Source organism: Aphis gossypii, chromosome 2 (genome assembly GCF_020184175.1).
Source record: "Aphis gossypii isolate Hap1 chromosome 2, ASM2018417v2, whole genome shotgun sequence".
NCBI lineage: Eukaryota > Metazoa > Arthropoda > Insecta > Hemiptera > Aphididae > Aphis > Aphis gossypii.
In genome coordinates this window covers 57,742,500-57,765,075 of record NC_065531.1, presented here as the reverse complement: position 1 = coordinate 57,765,075, position 22,576 = coordinate 57,742,500, and the positions used below count along the sequence as shown (strand labels likewise).

Sequence of the window (22,576 nt, the reverse complement as noted above, 5' to 3'; positions counted from 1 at the left end):
TTCTATAAGTTAATATACAAATTATCGAAATCATTTGTGTTTAGAAATAACGGAAAACTATGCTAATGAAACTAAAATACTTCTAGATGTACCTACATTCTTTTCATTCATGTCATAAAAATTCACATGTAAATCAAATTTTTCTCTGAACAGCAGAACAAAGAATTTACTCCTGGGAAAAAAAGTAACAGTCGACAGATGTCAGTTGAATTTGATTGTTTTGAAAGAAAACTTACGATTACTAGACAATATAAACAAAAATATTAAAACAGGTGTATGGCGTTTCAAATTAAACTATCCTTGTATTTTAGTGGTTGTAATGAACTTTGGATAAAACCAACAAACTTACAAGGAGTATAATTAAATTACTATTCGTTTCTAAACTAGACAAAGGATCCAAGAAATGAAGTAGGTATTTGTTATTAAGGTTTAGTTTGAATAAATAATATGTAAGTGTCATAAAAGTTTTGTTAGTACATTTTTGATTAAAATGTTTGTGATTTTAATACAAGAAGATATAGAGAGTAGTTTTCGAAGAGTTTTAACTAACATGGAGTTTTAAATAAAATATTTTTGTAAAACCATGGCATAAGGTTCTCACGGCACGTTTATGGCACACATAAATAACCATAATACGACGTACAGTGGTTATCTGTCAGCATTTAATGGATAATTAGTTTTGACGTTGTTTCGTTAATTATCTACTTCATAATTGTATATCTATTAGTTCGTATATCGGACGGTTTCGTTTAAGAGATGATGCCGAATGTGTAGGTTTTTCGCCGTGGCACGGAAAAGTCTTGTCGACCGAAGCGGTTAGGTTAGGAATTTAGGATGGACAGAGCGAGAGACGAAGAGCTAAATCCAATGTTAGAAACAGAGCCTCAGAATAAACAGTTCAAAATGATATACAATACACACACACTATATATATAAAACCTGTATAAATACAGGTTTATTTACTGACAATTAAAGCGGGTTGTTTGGAGAAATAGCGGTTTCCCACTGCAATCCTGCTGGTCCGTTGCATATACCTACAGCATCTAAAGCAACTCTGCTATTGATGTAAATTTTGCACCATTTGTCGTTGGCCTCTAATCGACAATGGTACTTAAGGTCGAACAGATAACGCGTTGTGATTGTATGTATGCACTGCAGAGGTTGAACGTAAACTTTAATCAAATCTTGAAGATTGAGTATACTGTGGTCGGAGGACACTTATTATACACAATCACTTCGAGTTCTGACTCAAATATTTGTGGGATAGTAAACAATAATATTCGCAAATGAATAATTCATCGACACAAATTGTATCATTAGCATAGTTTCCGTGGAAAATGCCATTAGATAAGATAATAATAAAAAAAAAATAAAACACTTTTTCATAATTCTGTTGCATTGTTGAAAATTATATTCATTTATTTTATATTTCTATTAACTACGTCTTAATAACTAACTTTAATTAATAGTGTAGGTGAATATATTTTTTTTGTAAATAACATTAAAAAATAACTCATTACAATATCACAGAAATATTTTTTTTTTAGTGTACATAAGCAATACAATTTTTTTTTTTTACAGACAGAAATACATATCTAAATTTGTACTTTATAAGTACTTATCACGTACAATAAGACTCGTAAATTGTTTAACTTATTTAATAAATTGTATAATATAGACAATTGTATTAAATATAAACATTTATATTGTTTCGTATCAAAGGATAATCATAATTTTTAATTTTTTAAATGTAATATATTATTAAACATATAAATATGATTGTTTAAAATTAATAGTTCTGTTTTTAATTCAAAAACACTTCATATTATACTTATCCAAGTATTCAAGTCCAAATATTATATGTTCTTTGGTGATTAATGGGATTTTTGAGAATATTCTGAGCACATAGTTTATATGATTGATTAAGACACAGATTTCATTTAGATTTGAGAGACGAAAAGTTTCTAGAAAGTGTCATTTTAAAATAAACCAAATAATGACAGATTGTATTGTAGGCGAATTTAATCAATTAAAAGTTAGAACACTTCATGATTTTGTAGTAAATCAGCTTAAATTTTACAATTCTTAAAAATTGTTACACGTTTAACAGTGATTAGTAGTTAACAGAATAGTTTTGCCAGAAGAGTAAAATCCTTTAAATTACCTACACTAAAAAAAAATATATATTTTAAATTTAGATTTTTGAGTTTGTTAAATATTTTACATAGAACTGTTGACAAAACAAATATACATATTTTTAATACATAAATGTAATTAATTTATAATCAATAAATCAAAAATATATAAGCCGAGCTTAATAGATAAATAAAATATACAAAAAAGAAATTATAATAGACTTTAAAATTACTGCTGAGTTTTAAATTAATTCCAAGATTGTTTAATGAATTCCAATGAATTTTATATTATAATAAACATTTAAGATTAATTATTTAATATTGTATAGTTTTATATTAACCCTATAAGTTTTCATAAATACTTTAATGTACTTATTTATAATTTTTAAAAGTTTACAATGGTTTAAATGGTTTAAATGTTTAAAATTTCCAGACTCTTGAGCATCTGTGTGATCAAACGTCTATTAATACTACTAGAATAAGTAATAATAAAAATAAATGGTAATAAAAATGTTTATAATGAATTAAAATAATATTTATTTTTAAAAATAGTAAAAATTCAAATATAATGAATATGTTAATTGCAAGCACTATACTGTTATCGATAAACCTTTTTCACTATAATAAAACTTTTTAACTTTTTTTTTTAACTTTAGTCAGTACACACAAAGAAAACTGTTTAATACTTTGTAAATCATTGTTTAAAATGTTAACTATTTAAATCTTAAATTATCATTTAAATTTCAACAACCTAAAAACTACAGTCACAAAGTTTTACCGCATTTTCCCTACAATGAACAATAAGACATGGACTTTTAACTTACTCTAACGACCATTTTAAATAAATTAAATATAAATAATATTAAAGAACTGTACTAAATTATTGAAATATGAATATATTACATAGCAAAATACATTGAGAATTATAAAGCATATATTTAAAATAAAGTAAATGTATGTTTATAGGTACTTGTCGATTGATCATATCATGAATATTTTAAAATTATTGAATACATAGTTATTTATTATCTATACATTAACTATATTGCATTAAATACAAAAATTATCTTAACTATAACTTTTTTTAAGTTATAAACACGATAATTCACTATTTTTTTTTATAAAATTAATAAATTTAAAACAATACAAATAATTTCATTTAAACTAATATATTGTGATTTAATAATCATGGTATTTTTAAGTTATGTTTATATTAACTTTTCATATTCATAACTAATTCAATATAAATACTAATTTCATTTTATTACTTTTGTGATAGCTCAAAAGTCAAAACATGAATATAAATAGTAAAATATTATAGATGTTTATTTTAAAACATTTATAAAACCAGTGTATCTCCATTTCCTACTACCTGTTTTTTTTACTTATACCTATCTTAATCCTGAGATATATGAAAAGAAAACAATTATTGATTTATATAGTTGTTCATTATATATTTTACATTACATATTATGTATTTTGTCATTCAAAACTTGAAAACTTCTAATGAAATGTTACTAATAAATGAAAATAAGAGAATTTTTTAATGTTTTTATTAATGAATTCCAAAATGATAGAATTTTTTTCAATAATGTATAGTTATTTTTAAGCTATTACACGACTTCGAAAATAAAACTATCGTGCATAATAAACAATTAATTTAGATGCTACCAAGCTAGTAATAATTAATTATTAAATTCAATAAACCTATAACATTTAAATTAATATGTTGCTTGATAAGAATTTAAATTTGGAGAAACCACTTATTTAATTAAAACTTTTGATTTTTGATAAATGATACGTTGCACATAAATTACACATAACACTATAACATGAGCAATGAATACATTTAAATTTGTTTGATTATGTACGTTTAGTTAGTACTGTTAAATAACGTAACAATAAAGGATGTCAAAATATGGTTTAACTAATTGTATATAATATTACAGTGTAATATTATACACGCTATAATTGTTGTCAGTTTAATTTATTGATATAGAAATTAAAAATAAAATACAATTTGTCCAATATTGTAAATATTAAAAAAATATATAATAAAAACATAAATAGAAATCTCTTTGTGATTTATTATGTGAATAATGTATGATAACTAAATTAGTAAGCGTTTAAGAAAGTATGATCAAATTTATAATTTATAAGAAAAAATATTTATACAAATAAATTGAACATCAATTATTCGTTTATATTTAAAAACAAAGTGAAAATAACAACATTATATTTGTATAATATATTATACATTTTTAAATTCATAAAAATATTATGGTGATTACGACCGCAATGAAAATGGAAGTTTAAAGGGTCATAAAGACACGAAAAGGATCTCATACGTTGCATAATGATGTCATTTACATACCAACAATATTATACCTTTTGTCGTTTCCTTCTATTCTGCTTTTATACGGTGAAATACTAAATTATATATATATATATATATATATATATCAATCTATACGTAAAACAGTTGTTATTATTTCTAGTTCAATACTTATGGATTTTTTTAAGCTATATATAATTAATTAAAATAAAAGTAAACATATTATGAACTATAAATATCAGATAATACCAGGGTAGTAATCGAATAATACAGTTATGGTTTTTTTTTAAAAACTGTTTAATACAATTTATATGTATTATATGAACAAGTTTGCAAAATATCATAATAAATAATTTGGTTGAATAACACTACTTATTAAATAGTTAAATTTTAAATTTAATAGTGTTTTTTTTTCTTGATTCGTGAAAATATAATATATTTTTTTTATTTTTTTAATAGGATATTATATATTAAAAAAAAAAAAAATTGTAATAAAAGTTTAACATATCTGTTATATTAAAAAAAGTAAAATTTAAAATTTCTTTAGTTGCAATCCATACATTATATAGATAAATATGTTTCTGTTCATTTCAAAAATACATACAGTTTATGATAAAATAATTCTGTATATTATAGGTATAACAATAAATTGCTTGGTAAAAAATATTACCAATAGTTTGATTTAAGTCACTAGCATATAATATAATAGTTAAAATAATTTTAGTAAATCAAAAATATTTCCTAGTACCTATATAAAGTTGAAACTTAAGCAATTGTTGTAGCATTTTTTTTATTTATACAAAAAACAATACTGATTAGTGAACAATTTTAATAGTAGCGCACTACTCGTAAGTTAAAAATAGTGGATTTTAACCTTTGTACTATACTATTAAGTATACATATTAACACACTAAACATCAATATTCTTACATATTATCCAAATCAAGACTTCCCAGATGATAATGATTTGGCAAATGTACGAAACTGTTAGTGTAGAAGTTTCCTTAATGCCGTCAATATGAAAGTTGGGTAATCATGTTGACAACGGAAGACTTGGGTCTTAGTCAACTTGGCTGAAAGTTTGTATTGCGACATGTATTGTATCTCTTCAATAGCACTAGATCAAAGATAAATCACCCAAACGGTCGGTTTCCAAAATTGTGATTTAACGTTCGTATATAATGTGAAACAATATCAACCAAACAGGGCTATTGTGATTTGTTTTACTTATTTATAATGCTTTTTTTCTCTATTTTATACTATAAAATATATACCCGAACAAAATTAAACTAGAGAATCATTTTAAAAGGATTCTTCTCGACAAAAATTATACATTATATCACTTAAGAATATCGTTTTTAAATTCCATTAAAAAATTGAATTAATTTTTTCTTTTTAATATTATATTTAACACAACTTTAAACACAAAACTATAAAGAAAAACATAGTACTTCAAAGCTTGAACATTAACTTGATAATCCAATATTGTGTATTTAACAGATATTTGTGTTAAAAATCTTAAAACTATGATAAGGATGGTGTTTTTATTCTTACCAATTATAAAGTGAAATTATAACTTGAAAAAAAAAATGATGTAATGAAAATTAAGCAAAAGCAGCATGACAAAAATGGATAAGCATTCATTAAGACGTAAATTCAAATTATGTTTTATATAATGAATTATTACACCTATATTTTTTGGTTATATTATGTAAGTATTTATAAAAATTAGCTAATGATTTGAATTAAATAATAAAAATTAATCATTACCGAACTTTACTTACTATAAATGATTTAAAGTATATTTCTTAACATATTTTATAACTCAAATCTTTTGAATTTTATAAATGCTATAAATTTATAAAATATAATACATAATAGAAACTGATATTTGTTTTAACTTATCTGTATATTAAACAATAGAGTTATCTCTCGATGTATATTAAGATTATTCGATATTGAAGCATTTAAGTATCAATTTATTTTCTTAAAAAAATATATTTTGAATTAATTGTAGTTAATTTTAAATACATCATAATCTATGAAAAAACGAAATATTGTTATTTTATATTTTCTAAATAAAGAAATAAAATCTAAATTAATAAAAATAAACGATGGGAAATTATAGCTACAGTTGCATAGTGTCAAAATAATAATATTATTTTAAAAGCATCATACTATAAAATTACAATTTTAAGTATCAATAAAGTCAAAACGTTAACGTGCGCGTGTATGTATATTGTATGTGTGTGTTTACACTATAGATTGTTCAATATTCAGACACTCGATGACGTTAAATAAAATAACAATCAATATACTGTCTAATGTCTAGTATACTTGAGATTCTGAAAAACGATTTTGCGTGACATTTTTCAACGTTTGACATTTCACCCCAATAGCAATTACTTCTGGATTTCGGCGCTTGGTTGAATGAGAAGGATCATCAAAGAAACCGCTTGAACGGTGACAACAAGTATCGAGATGGATTCTATCTTGTGGTTGGATCTTTTTCATTGGTATTAACTGGAAACGTTTAGCAACTGATACAATTTTGCAAACTCAGCGACAGTGGTCCTAAATGACACGTGCAATCAATAACACTTGTGACACTTACATCCATCCAAATACCATCTACCCACCGACAACCGCTCTCCTAACTGGGCAACGGTAGATCTATACCTACATATATCCAGTATGTCTACCGGAACTCCAAACTTAGAATAAAGTCAAAAACTTTTAAACGACCAATTTAGAATTCATTAAGCGTAGCGACACATCATCAATAGCCATGGAATTGTTATAAAAGAGCATATGGATGACATAGAAGGGTACACAATGACATATTGTGCAATCTCGTGGTTCAAAAACGGGTGGTCATTAGTATAACAAGAATGTTGAAAATGTGGAAACCCTAGAAACTACCAGCCTTGCTAATATGTGAATTTCCGAGAGCAAATATGATTTTATCGAAACTATAGTGATGATAGGCAACAGGGTCTTGGCATATAATTCATATATTAATATGAATGACTGGAATCTGAAGAATCGAGAACAAAAAAAAAATTATTCATTTCTTTGAGTAAAATATTAATTTACATTATATTAAATAAATATTGAAAAAATGTATTATTAATCTTACAAATATATAATTTAAAACACAAAAATATAATAGATAAACTCAAAAAACAAAAAAATGTTTTAAGTAATAATAAAAAAAATTATTTAAATAAAGAGAACAATTGTGTATCCAATTTCAATATGTATAAATTAATTAATTTAATTATCAAGTATTGTATTAAAAAAATAATAGATGATATCATTATAATTCAATAATAATTCATAAAAAAATAATGTTAAGAAACAATAATATTACTATTCCTGAAAACTTATATTTCTATATTTAAAATTAATTCTATATAAGTATTAATTATAATAATTATTATGAAAAAAATAAAAATATCATCATTGTAAAACTTGTTGAAAAATAAATTTATTTGATAAATAAATAAAAAATAATATATTTACGATTTCACGAAAAGTGAAACTATTTATGATATATAATTTATATTTCCGTGTTCTATAACTTTATTTAACCTACAGCACTATAATTAATTTTACTTAATATATCTTGATAATTTGAAAAAAATAAATACTATTTTATAAACTACAAAGTAGATAGGTGAGTAGGGGAATAAAATAATAATAAATTATTCAGTTATATAAATTCATGTATTTTTTTTTAGATCCAAAAATACGGGATAGGTTTACAAACATATAGTATATTAATAAATGTATATTGGATTCATTTTAAAATCAACGAATCTTAAATAAATTACATTGGTCGTAAAAGTTTGACAAGAAATGTGACTCTCTACAACCTGCAAAGCCCAAACGCCAAACACTATAAATAAATTACACTTGTGCGAGTGTTTGAATCGGTTTTAATGTTTATTTCGTGGAAAAACCGCTCAAAGGTACCCCGAGGCTTACTAGTTATAAGTGTTATATTTTACACCTTTTGGACAGAAATTGTAAATCTACTCTAATTGTCTCCGTTCTCCATCTATCTGATTCTTTCTCATGTTATGCTTAACCAAACACTTAAGGTGTAGGTTACAAGCTACTTTTGTAATACAAAATGCCTAATCGCTTTATTATCGAGTATATACGTCTGATGAACATTATTTTATGTCTGGCAAACAACAATAACTATACTGGCAACAATACAGATGATGTATAGACCTAATCCATTACCGAGAGGATTTACCCGATCAGTTTACTGAGTTGGCTTGATTCGGGTATTTTAACCATTGTTCTGTGGTTATTATTGTTTGGCCGGATGCGACGGCCATTTCTTAAAATTTCTGCCTTCTAAAATGGTAACAAAAGATAGAGAATGAGTATTATGCAATATTCAACACTATTCAGTTTTTAATAAAATTAACTTAGTTAAAGTAAATAAACTATAGTTCCTTTTTTAACGGCTACAGATTATATTTAACTAACACTTCTATTACAAAATCAAAATAATATTATAACCTCTGTTAGTTACATGAAACACAAAATATACACAATGCACAAGCTCATCTTTGTTTTATTTTAATTTAATGAATATCTACTTTATTAGTACTTTTTTATTTTATAATAATAATATTAAAAATGCACTGTATACAATATGACTGAAATTAGTCAATTTTTATTTAATTATGTGGGTAATTTTTACATATTTTGCAAGTTCTATAAGTTTATTTAAAAAACTACAATTTTTAATATAATATAAGAACGTTCAAATAAAACTATATTCATTTAAAAAACCATCCAATATACATCAAGTAGTTTTTATATATTATAATATATATACAGAGATTTATAATAATTATTATAAATGATGTACAAACAGAGCTGAAAAAAATCATGTTAACCCCCATTTACTACTCGTACTTTATACTGTCACTATGGTAAATATTCTAATTTTAGGGACAATTGTGGGATAATTTTTTTCTTCAATATTTATTCTTATTTTTGTTATAGTAAACAACAACGATTATTAGTATTACATTTTGATTTAAATAGTTATTTTATGCATGCAAAAATATGTTGTGAGAATATAACGTCAAAAGATATAGGAATACGTACGGATAATAATATTTACCTAATGATGGTAATGCTTAAACATAATATTATATTGCTTAATATCATCTTTGGAGAATATTATGAAGTCTAATATGAATCAATGCTATACGTCATAATGTTTAATATTGTGTTTATACACGAATAACTGAATGTATAGAACACACGAGTGAAGTTCAATCAATTTTCAAATATTTAGTGACCTTATTAGGTACAGAAGATTCGTTTGATCTATACTTAAGTACAAACCAGGTATATTGTACATTATATAGTCATTGTATACATGCATATAAACATGAAATATAATTACAATTCAGTCATGAGAAGTATGTGAGTGAAATCATAACTATAATAATATCAATATAATACCTACCTACCACTTTACCATAGTAACAATAACCTTAAATAAAAATAAGTAGCATACAAGTTATAAAAATGAAACAACTCGTTTTCTCGTGAAATTTTTTTAAAGGTATTTTTCAACCAATCATAATTTTAAAAACACACGTTTAATATGTATTAATTTAAAAATAATACAACACAAAGGACACTAGCAATAAATGTATATATAAAAGGTAAAACACAGCATTACAAAAAAACTTACAATTACCTACGTATCATAGAACAGTATTGTACAAAGTTTTAAGTCCAACATCATATTTAAATTTGATTTAATTTAAATTAATTCGGTTTATGGAGGTACTATCTTGAGAAAATACGTCTTTACAATATTGACCTAGTTAATTATTACAAGATGTGAACTATGTATAATAGCTTAAAAACTATATTGGAAACTTAATCTGTAAGAATCACTAGTTGTTCGAGTTAAGGATTATATAAAATATGCATATTTTTAAAAATATCACTACACGGTGATTATATAAATATAATACAGACGTTGTGTAAAATATATAAATTGAAAAATTATTTAGAAATTCTCAGTTGTTCTAAAACTTTAGAAGAGATTATTGTTTTGACTGTTTAAAAAATATTGAAATTAAAATATAAAGGCGAGTAAGATCTCAAAACGTAATAACACTACTAATAACACTACATTTCTCAATGCTACGAATAATATAAACTAAAATTTTGTACATCGACCTCTAGACCGTGTTAAATTGCACTGCAAATTATGGTAATCAACTAACAATGGAATGAATATATAATATTAAAATTGTGAGTTATTAACTAGTAATAAGTATCACTAAGATGGAAAAATCCATCAACCTAAAGAAAATATATTACGTAAAAAAGAAGAGATATAACTGTAATTTTTTTGGTTAATTTAATTTCTATTCATAACTTATCATATGTTTAAAATATTTCTAGACAAAAATAATATATGTTTCAATTTAGATAAAAATACTTAGCTCAATAGCCGATTTCAGTAATTTCGATATTAAACCCACTAATAGTACCAAACAAACAACCATAAGATCACAGTTGAAATCAATCCTAACATTTCTATCACAGATGTTGCTTTTTAATTAATAGGTCATAAATTTATTTATTATATTTAAGATAAAATAGTTCTTGATTAATTTAATTGAATATTATCAGATAAATTGTTCGAAAATGTTATGTTTTGTATATTACAAATCAATGAATGGATGATGAGATAATCTAATGTATTTAATTTGTCAAAAACTGTTTTATTTTTTTTTATTATTATTATTTGTATTTTGAATATTTTGAAAAATACTGGGCACTCTTGTTACACATTGACATTGTACCAATTAAACCAATTTCCTATCATAAACCATCTTCAAATAATTTAAGACAGAAGATTTTTTAGTTCTTTACAATGTAGGTGATAATGACAAACAAGCAGAAATAAATACACCATTATAAAGTCAATACAAACATCATCCTACTCAAAATCTAAAAAAAAATTAATGCTTTAAAAATAAGTACAAACATATCAATAAATAAAAACATAAACTATTTTACTGTTATCATTTTTTTGTTTAATGCAATCCAAAAAAAATAATTTACCAGGATAAGAGCAAAAGCTGTAGACTAAAACAAAAAAAATTCCAAGATATATAACTTTAGTTTTTGGGACTGTATAAAACAATAAATGAAAGTGATGATGACATGTTGTGTTAAAAAATAATAATAATAATAAAACAATTTACAGAATGAATAATTCTTCTAGTGGAAGAACTTTAAATTATTTATTTATACATTATAAATTATACATATTTTACATTCATCTTATGGTCAGGTATACTTTATAAATATTATATACTTATACATGATTTTTTTTTTTATGAAAGAACATATTTTTAAATCATCTGTTATTTATTTTTATGTTAATTTATATAACTGATTTTGAATCATGAAAGTTAACTTATAATATTTACACGCTGTATGAATAAAATCTAATATTTTGAAACTTAAACTTAAATGTTAATTATATTAAACTTGATTACTTAAAAAATATATTACTTTTTTTATTCCATTGTTCTCTGATTGAATAAATAAATTGCACACGTTATTTATATAATTCAAACTTTTTAAGATCAGTTATTTTAACAATTAGTTTCTAATATTAATATAATTAATACAAATTCGATGTATAAATGTTTGTTCATTAAATAACGAGATCATTTAAACTTTCAGGTTGTCAAAAAAAAAAAAATCTATTAAAATATAATAAAATATAAAGCATCAATATATACTACTTAGCAAGTTGACCAACTACAAATCAAACTGTGTTTCAATCGAACTATTAATATTAAAAACACGAAAATAAAAACACTTTTACCATTATATTCATCGCTTCACTTTGAATCTAAAATGTAATCTCAATAATATTTGTTGAACTATAATTGGTATATATTGTACAATAGTTTTTTTTTTTAGCTTATAAAAATTATAGTAAGTTTACTTGTACTTTTTTATTCAATTCAAACAATAATTATTGTAGCCATAAGGTACACCTAACATAATAATATGTTAGTAAATATATTATACTATATTACAAGTAGATAAGTTACATAATAATGTAGGTAACACTATATTATAATCAAATAACTATCGCTTTCAGACGAATGAATAAGGTTTTTATGAGTTGGGTTAAGTGGTTGGTGCTGTTTTTGCACTAATCTTAAAACAACCATAGTACTTAAATATACGAAAAACTGTGTACCGTTGAGTGAAAAAAATAAAGGATTCTTAAGAGCGAAATCTTGTAACAACAGCTTAATTTAAGACCATATACATCAGAAATGTCAGAATTTGTTGTATTCACAAATAACACCGAAATGGTATACATATTTTATTGCTTGCCCTAAAATGTACAAGAATTTTAAATAACTTCTACATTTGTTTTACGTATACAGATTTAGATGTTCATAAAATCTACCAATGGGATAATAGTGCACTAAATTATATGTCGAGAGTACGTTTACATATATTGTAATAAAACCAAAGTCGTTATGTCCAAGATTCCATAAATGTTAATTAAGTTTGAAGAAATAAAAATAATATATTTGTATACAAAACAAATAAAAGCATTTTCAAAACAATATAATTTACATATTAATATAATATCATTATGTTTGTAATATTTTATATTATATTTACATAAATTTGGATATCAAAATCATTAATCGATAAAAAAATGAATAAAAAATGTTTACTTGTTAATATTTTTTGTGAACATCACATAAAAAAAACAATTGATTTAGGTACATGAATTTTAATAAATAGAAGATTAATAATTATTTATTTAATAAAAAATGTATAATATATTAATTTAGATTTAGTCATGAAAATATTATATTATTATAATACAGCAGTATTATCGTGTTTAGAATTAAATATCATATATATATATATATATTTTTTTTAAATAAATTATATATTTAAAGTTTGATAAATATAATTTAAGCTTATAGGTACATAGGTAACGGTAATATTCAATTTATGACGATAGCTTTTGATATAAAATATATTTTTATGTGGTCTGGATTCCAAATTGTATGTGATTATATTAAACATTTTTGAATAATACTGAACAAAGTTGAATAATTTCATCCCTATTGTTCAATATTAAACTTTTTATTTCATAGTATGTATCAGATTATTTTTTTATTATTATTGTTAGATTTCATTGATTGTCAATTCAGAAAATTCAATTTTTTTAATTATCATTTCGATCGAAAATATAAAATAAAAAGCCTTTGCATGACTGTATACATTTAATGTACAATTATTTCTAAATAGGTAGTTTCAGAATTGAATCTAATTTATTGGTAACTAAAAAAAAGCAATACATTATATTTTGATAAAAGTATAAATTATTTTACTGTAAAAGCCTTTAAATAATTGCTGGGAACAATATATTTTTATATATTGTTCAATTAAATAGATTTAATAGTAGATAAAAATAAATACAATTTCAATGTTGTAAACATTTTTAAAATGTCAAATTAAATTAAAATATAAAAAAGCAATTCATTCATAATATATAGTTATTTTAAATACTAATTCGGTTTTACATCACAAATTAAATAAATATTATATAATGAACTTGTATTATTACATGTATTTATTTACTTTTTTAAATTTTATCATTGAATGTGTAACATTTATAAATTGTTTTGTTTAATATAATATTATTAATCCATAAACAAAATCAATGTAATACTATGTTGTATGGATAATATATTCATGTTATGATGAAAATCAATAGGTACTAAAACAAATGTATCAATGCATAATATGATTGATTTTAATAGAAATAATAAATTGCATATTATATTTATATAACATAACTCATGAAATAACAACGTGGTGAACTTAGCAGTAGTGTTAAATGAAAATACACTATTCAATTGAAGGAGTATTATATAGAGATGGAGAAAAATCACTGTTAGTCAATATAGTGTTCCAGTGCGCCAGGTTTTGAATTCTCAATTATTTCTTAAAAGAAATATGGATAAGAATTCTCTCGGTTCATTCCCAGGGGCATTCGCACCTTTTCCGTTTCGAAGAAAGTCACTGTCTTACCCTTCGTCAGTAATCTTTTACTCTGTTTTCTAAAACGTCCATCTTAAAGGAAATCCCATTAACTTTCTATGACTTTCGTCTTATTCGAAATACACAGTAAATTCTAGCCACTTGTTTAACGACCACTTTCTTTTATACATGTTTTTTTTTTTATTTATTATTCACAAGATTCGATTATTCGATATTCTTGAGGATAAGCCAATTCGATTAAAGTGGTGTACGAGTAAGTATTTCTCAAAATTAAAAAAAATCGCTAACCAAAAATAAGTTTCAATTTTATAATAAGATTGAAATGTATTTTTTTTTTTTTTTGTATTGTATTATTTATTTTAAAACTTAAGTTTCTAATATTTTACTATTTAAGTACTTATAAGCACACATTTTTAACTTTATTAAGTTATAATAAATAATAAGTTATTAGTTATTTATTACTATATAATAGTTTTTTGAATTGAGAAAAATTACACTAAAAACGGAAATTATAATAATTTCAATTTTTTTAAAATTAATTTAGACACGTCTTGCACAATATTAATTATAAAACTAACAGTGTAATATTATACTATTTAAGTATAACTCCTGAAATTTTATGAAATGATTCAGAAATATTCTTGTTTTTATTACTCAGTTGTTATCGATTGTTATATTTCTAAATATATATTATATATTACATTCAGTAATCCAAAACAGTTTGAAATTTAAAGGATAATAATTTTGGTATGATATTGTTATGTTGTGCAATATTTAATTTATTGATGATTGATTTATACGTACAATTCACATGGATTCAGATAGAACCATGATTTTTAAATAGAAAAAAAATACAAAAATGTCTAAAAAGAAATATATTTTAAACAAGTCAAAATAAAAATAATAAGTAAAATAATAAAATTAATAAGATTTAAAAATGTCAATATATATTTATTTTAGGTAACGTTGTTTATAGAAATTCAATGGTTTTGGAGTATCCATATCAGTATTGTCAATAGACAATCAAACCTCATTTAAAAATGGTTCAGTAATATCAAAGCTATCCAATCTTTAAAAACAGTATAGTAAGGTTCGTTGGTACTTTGGGAAAAATATATCTGACATAAATCTAGTCGACTGTAGAAAAGAAGTTATGGGACAAAAACGGTTTAGCGTTTATTGCTTTAGCACCGTCTACTGAAAAACACAAATCAGGACCACAATAATATTATACGGAATTTTTTATCGCCTATTTATTTATTTATCATACGTTTCTAGTCTTACACATTACCGAAAGAATAATTCAAGTGGAGAAAGCTGTGAACGTAAATTGCCCGAACACAGTTTACTGCAGCAGCAATAATATTATAATATTATGAAGATGTGTAGTTATTTTATTATACATTTTATATCAAATCATTTAAATCGAATAATACGAATTCCAAAGTAGTAGAAACATTTTTAATTTTGTTTAGAGTGGCTAATTGCGCTAGATCCGCATTTATTATAATTACTTTACACGGCACTGTACATTAAAAATGTACGCATGAGATGACACATGGGCGGTGGTTCAATATGTATATGACTAAATATTATTACAAGTATAGATGTTATTATCTCGAATTGCTTGAAAATGAATAGTTGTGTAATTGGATACCTAAGTTTATTATATGAAAAAAAATATGTATATATCAAATGATTTAAAAAAGGAATAATGTAAAGCGAGTGCAGAGGTACATACACGACACAATATTTCTTTTAGCATATTGCTCGCTACTACACGTCGGATATACGATAGTATGTAGTAGTGATTTATTTAGCCCGTAGTGATTTCTTGGAAATAAAGATCTGATCATACAAAACGATACGAAGAACTAGGGACAGAAAGCCAGTGAGAGGGAAATCCTTCTCTCGAATAAATATAATAAATATATTAGATAAAGGAGAATCGCATACACCGTCATGGTTACATATAAGACACACACGTCATCCAAAGCCATATATACGATGGGTTTCAAGCACACGTCGATGGAAGACGGACCTACGATGACACAAATACAGTTATTGTTGTCGTTTGTTGTTGTATGCGTTATTTGATGCGTGGGCGAAGAGACTATACGTGCCTTGAGAGGGGCGTGGTGGCGACGGAAAGAAAAGATATGGTCGGGGGAGGAAACTCGTATCGTTTCTCTCTCACTCTATCTCCCCCACAATCTATCTTTGTCTACGAGAGTGGCAATCAAATGTTTTTGCTCTCGGCGAAACCCAATATTGGACGCGCATTTGAACAATGTCGGTTAACCGTTTTTCTTCGGCTAAGTATAGTCATAGTATAGTAGGTACTACACTCTCCATCCACCCTTACCCCACACCGCAAAAATGGTTCACCGCCAGTATTTCGCATAATATACTGTCTGTCTTTCTCTTTCTCTCCTCGATTTCAATCTCTCGCTCACACATCACTAAATAATATACCACAGCCGACACACCGTCGAAAAGTAGTCGGTCCACGTCGGTTCGGACGAAAAATTTAATTCCACACAACAGATATATTATATTATGTACACGTAGGTATATATACACGAATCGATACATCACACGCAATTCGCTTATTCTTACTCTCAGGGTGCATAATATATTCGTACGACTACGTACCACCGTTTAAGTAGGCTGAAACTAAAATTCCCGGAAAGAAATATCCATAAATGTACAAAAAATGACATTTTTTTCAGTTATTACTTTTTATTATTACAGTTATTCACGGCTATTGATTTATGTATTTCATGCACAAGTCTAACTTTATTACCAGAACCTATATTCACCTATACGACTGTAATATTACAGTTATATACGTAGTTTTTAGAAAATGAGAAAAATATAAAAAAAAAATCAAAAAGTCAAGTTCACACAAATGTTTTGTTAATTCATTATTCAATGTAATTATTACTTTAGGAATAGTTATATTCGTTATATTCCCGGAAATTTCCAACACATTATGTTCCAGAGAATTGACCACCTATAATACCATTACTACTAATTCTAAATATTTTTACTTTCAGGTATTTATGACGCAGGCTTGCATCACCATCACATATATATATATATACTGCATGCCTTTTACACGGTTTTCCATTTTTCCAGTTCCCATTAAAAACATAATAAAATAATGTACTTACGCAGTTAGACTACCTATCTGCCACTGCTGGTGTGTGACTGTTCACGCTTCGTGCAGAAAATGAGGTTTTCTTTTTTGCCACTAGTACACTAGAAATTCAATTGTGTTAACGGTGTACTGGATTTTTAACAGAAGTAAACAAAATGTTTGGGTACGATTACAGACAACTTTCGGTTTGAAAAGTTACCCTCTTATAATCCCTAGAATATACGAATTATAATGTATACATATTAAACATGTATAATTTCGACTGTTACCAAAAGTTTTAACGAACGAGAAATCGGGGATTTAGTTGGTTTAATATACAACAGACAAAAAAATATTTATCTTATTTTTAAAAATAATTAAATGTACATTTTCGTATAGTTGCTCTTATTAAAGAAGACAATATTTTTCTGGATTGCATTTAAACATTTCAAACTAAAATGAACTTAATTATTAAAAAAAGTTGTTTGGTTTTAATTGTAAAACCTATGTAGTATATCAACTGGAAAAGAGAAAACGACATTATGTCAATAAAGCACAATGTCAAACATACTACAAATAATTTCGAAAAATTATTCATGAATATTTATATTGGATAGTGGTTATACTAATTACTAACTACTAATTAGCAATAATTTAAACTTTGTTTAACTTCTACCCCCATATGGTATAATTACATGCGTGCATGACTTGTATATATTTGTCACCACAAATAGAAGTACGTAATTTGTAATATTTTAGATTGAAATTCAAAAATAAAAATGTGGCTACAACAACGGATCTCTATAATGTAACGGATTTTGTGACCTAATTTGTTTCAAATGAGCGACAGGTTTGTGTGTTATCAACCGCATTTACCATCGCTTCAAAAAAAAAAAAAAACGTATTGGTTAGTATTCATAACAAACTCAACAATGAAAATATTTATAAAAATATATATTAATAATAAAAAATTTAAAATCTCTTCGAATAAATTAGATATTTTGTTATAGCCACTGCTTTGAAAAATCTTTTTACAAAGTTGTATGGAATAAGAGTTTAAATTGAGAGCGGAAATTGATGAGGCGCGAAAAAACTTTTGGCTCCAATACTTTTTTTTACACCCCATCAATATACATTCTCAATTTGAACTCTATTGTATTTCAACTTTACACGAAATTTGCTTTAACATGGTAAAAATAGGAACTTATATTATATGAAATATTTGTTCATTTTTTTTTTAAATTTTATCTTAATAAGCTTAAAAATTTATGTATTTGACAAATAATTTATATTTGAGTATTCCATTATCTTCAAATTTTAAATTGTTTTTATTTTTATTTAATTTTGATAAAAAAAAAAAAAGGCGAAGTATATAATATTGATTATTGATTTTGTAATAAGTGAAATAATTTGTTCTAAACAGCTTTGATATTAATTAAATCCCATAAATCAGTATAGGGTTAATGTAAAATGATTATTCAATATGTAAAATATTTTATACATGTTTCAAAATGTAAACTTTATAATGATAACATTTTTAAAAATTTAAAAAATAAAATAAATATTTTGACCAAAAAATGTGCTAAAAATGAGGGCATCTTATTTGCTTTTAAATCGATTTTACCATGCACAGCTAAAAATAAGATTTTTTTACATGCTACTTTTAGGGACAAACATCAAACATAAAAATAAAAAAAAAATATGCGGTTTACAATGATAAATTAAAGATTTTATAGATTCTTATATATTTTGAATTTAAGTATAATGTCAACAAATAATGCAGAATAATAAAATAAATCTCAAAAATCACTTTTAAAAGTACATTTTCAAAATGTATATACTTAATTCATTGTGTATTATAATACAGTGAAAACTCTCCTAACAGACACCTAAAAGCAGATGTTATTCTGAGAATGGGGACATTTTTACTACTTTTTAATGTAAAAACCTCTAAATAACGAACGCATAACACTTATTTTCATCTCAATTTAAAAACACACTTAAACTAGTATAATAATAAAGAACTTGTTCAATAACCGATTTTTCCCACCAAATGGAATTGTATTTATTTATATAATACGCATTTCTTTTTTTTTTATTTGTTTACATTTATTTAATTATATATGCATATTATATTATTCAAATATTAAAATTATTATAAAAATAAAACATTAAATAATTTAATTACACTTTTATCCTTTATAAATTTCAAAATGTTACACCCTATGAATAGTGGATGGAAATTTGTTGACAGGCATTATCCGCTATTCAAAAATTTCACTATATTTTCAAAAATATATCTTGTTATAAATTAACTATTTATAATTTTAATTTATTAGATACAATATTAATTTATTGTAAATTGTTGCAATAATTTGTAAAAATAAAACTATACATCAGTATTTTTAAGTCATTAATTTATTGACACAACCCGTTATATACCTTGAAACTACATAATTATCAAGACGGGAGCCATTTTAACGACCTGCACCTACTCGCTATTCATTATCTTAAAGTTAACCATATATTTTCCCACGCAAAACTTACTGTTTAATGGTTTTATCCATAGAAGGTACTAATTAATCGTGTTATAAAACTGAATTAAATTAAATCAAGATTTCTTGCTAAATGAAAATATTATATAACATATATAACGAATAAATCATATAGGTTAGGTACTGTTAATACGTAATATAATGGTGTATTTTAATAACCCAATGAATCTTAAAATTTATCTTAACAAAAATATAATTATGTTCTCTGCTAAATTTTTAGCTTAAACATCATTCCTAATACGTCCATTGTGTATATTTTTATACTTAAAAGCATTTCGCTCCTAAATCTTTCAATACGATTAAAATTTTCTAAAAAGTGAAAGTGTAAATTATTTAATTTTGTATACATTTTATGTAAATTCATAATAATGATTAATATTCATTATTCGTACATACATAGCATTACATTATTTTATATTTTTCTATACATAATTTGTAAAATATAAAAGTAAAACTTTTATTACTTAAAAATTATGAACTAAATAGGAAGCATCTATTTTTAATACCTACTAAATGCTTTTTTTTCACATATACTTCTTTCATAATATGGAAAATAAAATTTAGAAGTGTATTTATACATATAAAACAATATCAAACATAACATTTCAAATATTTAAACTTAATCTTTAGGAGAGTTATTGTAGGAAAAAATAGAAACTAAAAAATAATAATAACACCAATAACTAAAGAAGATACCTTTTCAATGGTAACCGGATAATTTTCCCCCTACTATTTTTGGCGTAGTAGAACATTTTGCTCCCGAAAAATTTTCTAATGTGAACATTTTCCCCCCATTTATTTTTTTAAGTTTATTATTTAATAATATAATATTATTTATTATTTAATAAGAAATTATTATTTTTTTTAATAATATAAAATTTATTTTTCATAAATATAATCAATTATGATATAATTAACTTTATAAATTTTATACTATAAATTATATATATATTTTTTTTTCATAAATATAATAAGAATTTTATAGTAAAACGTAAAACGATTTTAGTTTTAAATCTTTTTCACTTAACGAATTACGAGTTACAATCACTAAACCACTACCAAATGACTACAACTGCTTTGAACATTTTTTATACAAAAGTACAAAACCTTCGCTCATGACGTTATAAGATTGTAGAAAAATCTTATCTTAATAGTCTAAATCAAATAATTTAGATAGTTTTTGACAACCCAGCAATTGATTGGGTTTTAGATACAATTTTAGATTAATTGTATGTTACTAGCGAGTAATGCAGTAAGATAGTACTATTATTTCATTGTTTCAAGTAGTTGAATTGATCAAAAATATACATCTACCTTAATAGGTAATTATAGTATAATTGATTATATTTATGAAAAAATAATAGTATTTTATAAAAAAAAAAATAATTTCTTTTTAAATAATAAACTTAAAAAAAATGGTGGAAAATGTCCGCATCTAAAATATATTGGGGGATAAATGTCCTTCTACGCTAAAAACAGTCGGGGGGAAATTGTCCGACATTGTTTTTCAATAATGTGAAATTTAAGACAATCTTTACTACCTATTTTACATTTAAATGAAATGTGTGTTGTCAACTTTATATTATTGAATTGTGTTTAAATTAAATACATTTTTTTTTATAAGTGTTAATATTGAAAGTGTAATGTTAATAAGAGATGAAATTAAATATTAAAATAATTTTACATTACATCGTTTTTTTTTTAATTTTATAAGTTGTTGAATCATAAATAATAATATATCATATTAAAATAAATGATAATTATTATCTTTGTTTGAAATTATACTAATTAATATTTATTTTGTTTCTTATTTTCACATTGTCATAAATATTTTTCAATGTCGAATTTTAAATTATTAATAATTATTTAAATTAATTTAAAATTATTTCTGATGAAATATAACTATTATGTATTTTTTTTTAATTTTTTTTTTTTTTAGAATCACTAATCAATTAATTTTATACATTAATAATCTTAGTACCATTTATCAACCATGATAATAATTCATGTTAATCGTACAAAATAAAATTATAAAGTTTTCGTGTAATATAACCACCCCCCCCCCCCCCCCAAAAAAAATATACATATTATCAATATAAATATAATATATATAATATATATATATATATATGTAATACCTTTATTTATTATTTTATAATAAGTAAATATTATATCTTTGATTTTTATTGATTTATCTATACATTTACACCATTATATTTAAGTTTTATAAAATGTTGTTCATATTGCAGGTACTTAATTACTTATATTTACTTAAGTGTAACTGCATAAT

General features: G+C 23.9%; 1 protein-coding gene and 1 long non-coding RNA gene across 2 annotated transcripts in view; both read left to right on the top strand.

Moving 5' to 3' along the window:
- The window catches only part of LOC114125075 (zwei Ig domain protein zig-8-like), a 242,055-nt gene that overhangs the window by 137,072 nt on the left and 82,407 nt on the right, over positions 1-22,576 (top strand). The window lies entirely within an intron of this gene.
- Positions 12,235-13,115, top strand: LOC126549622 (uncharacterized). The gene is made up of 3 exons (XR_007603723.1): positions 12,235-12,404; positions 12,653-12,872; positions 12,948-13,115. It is a non-coding gene; the product is annotated as an uncharacterized LOC126549622 (long non-coding RNA).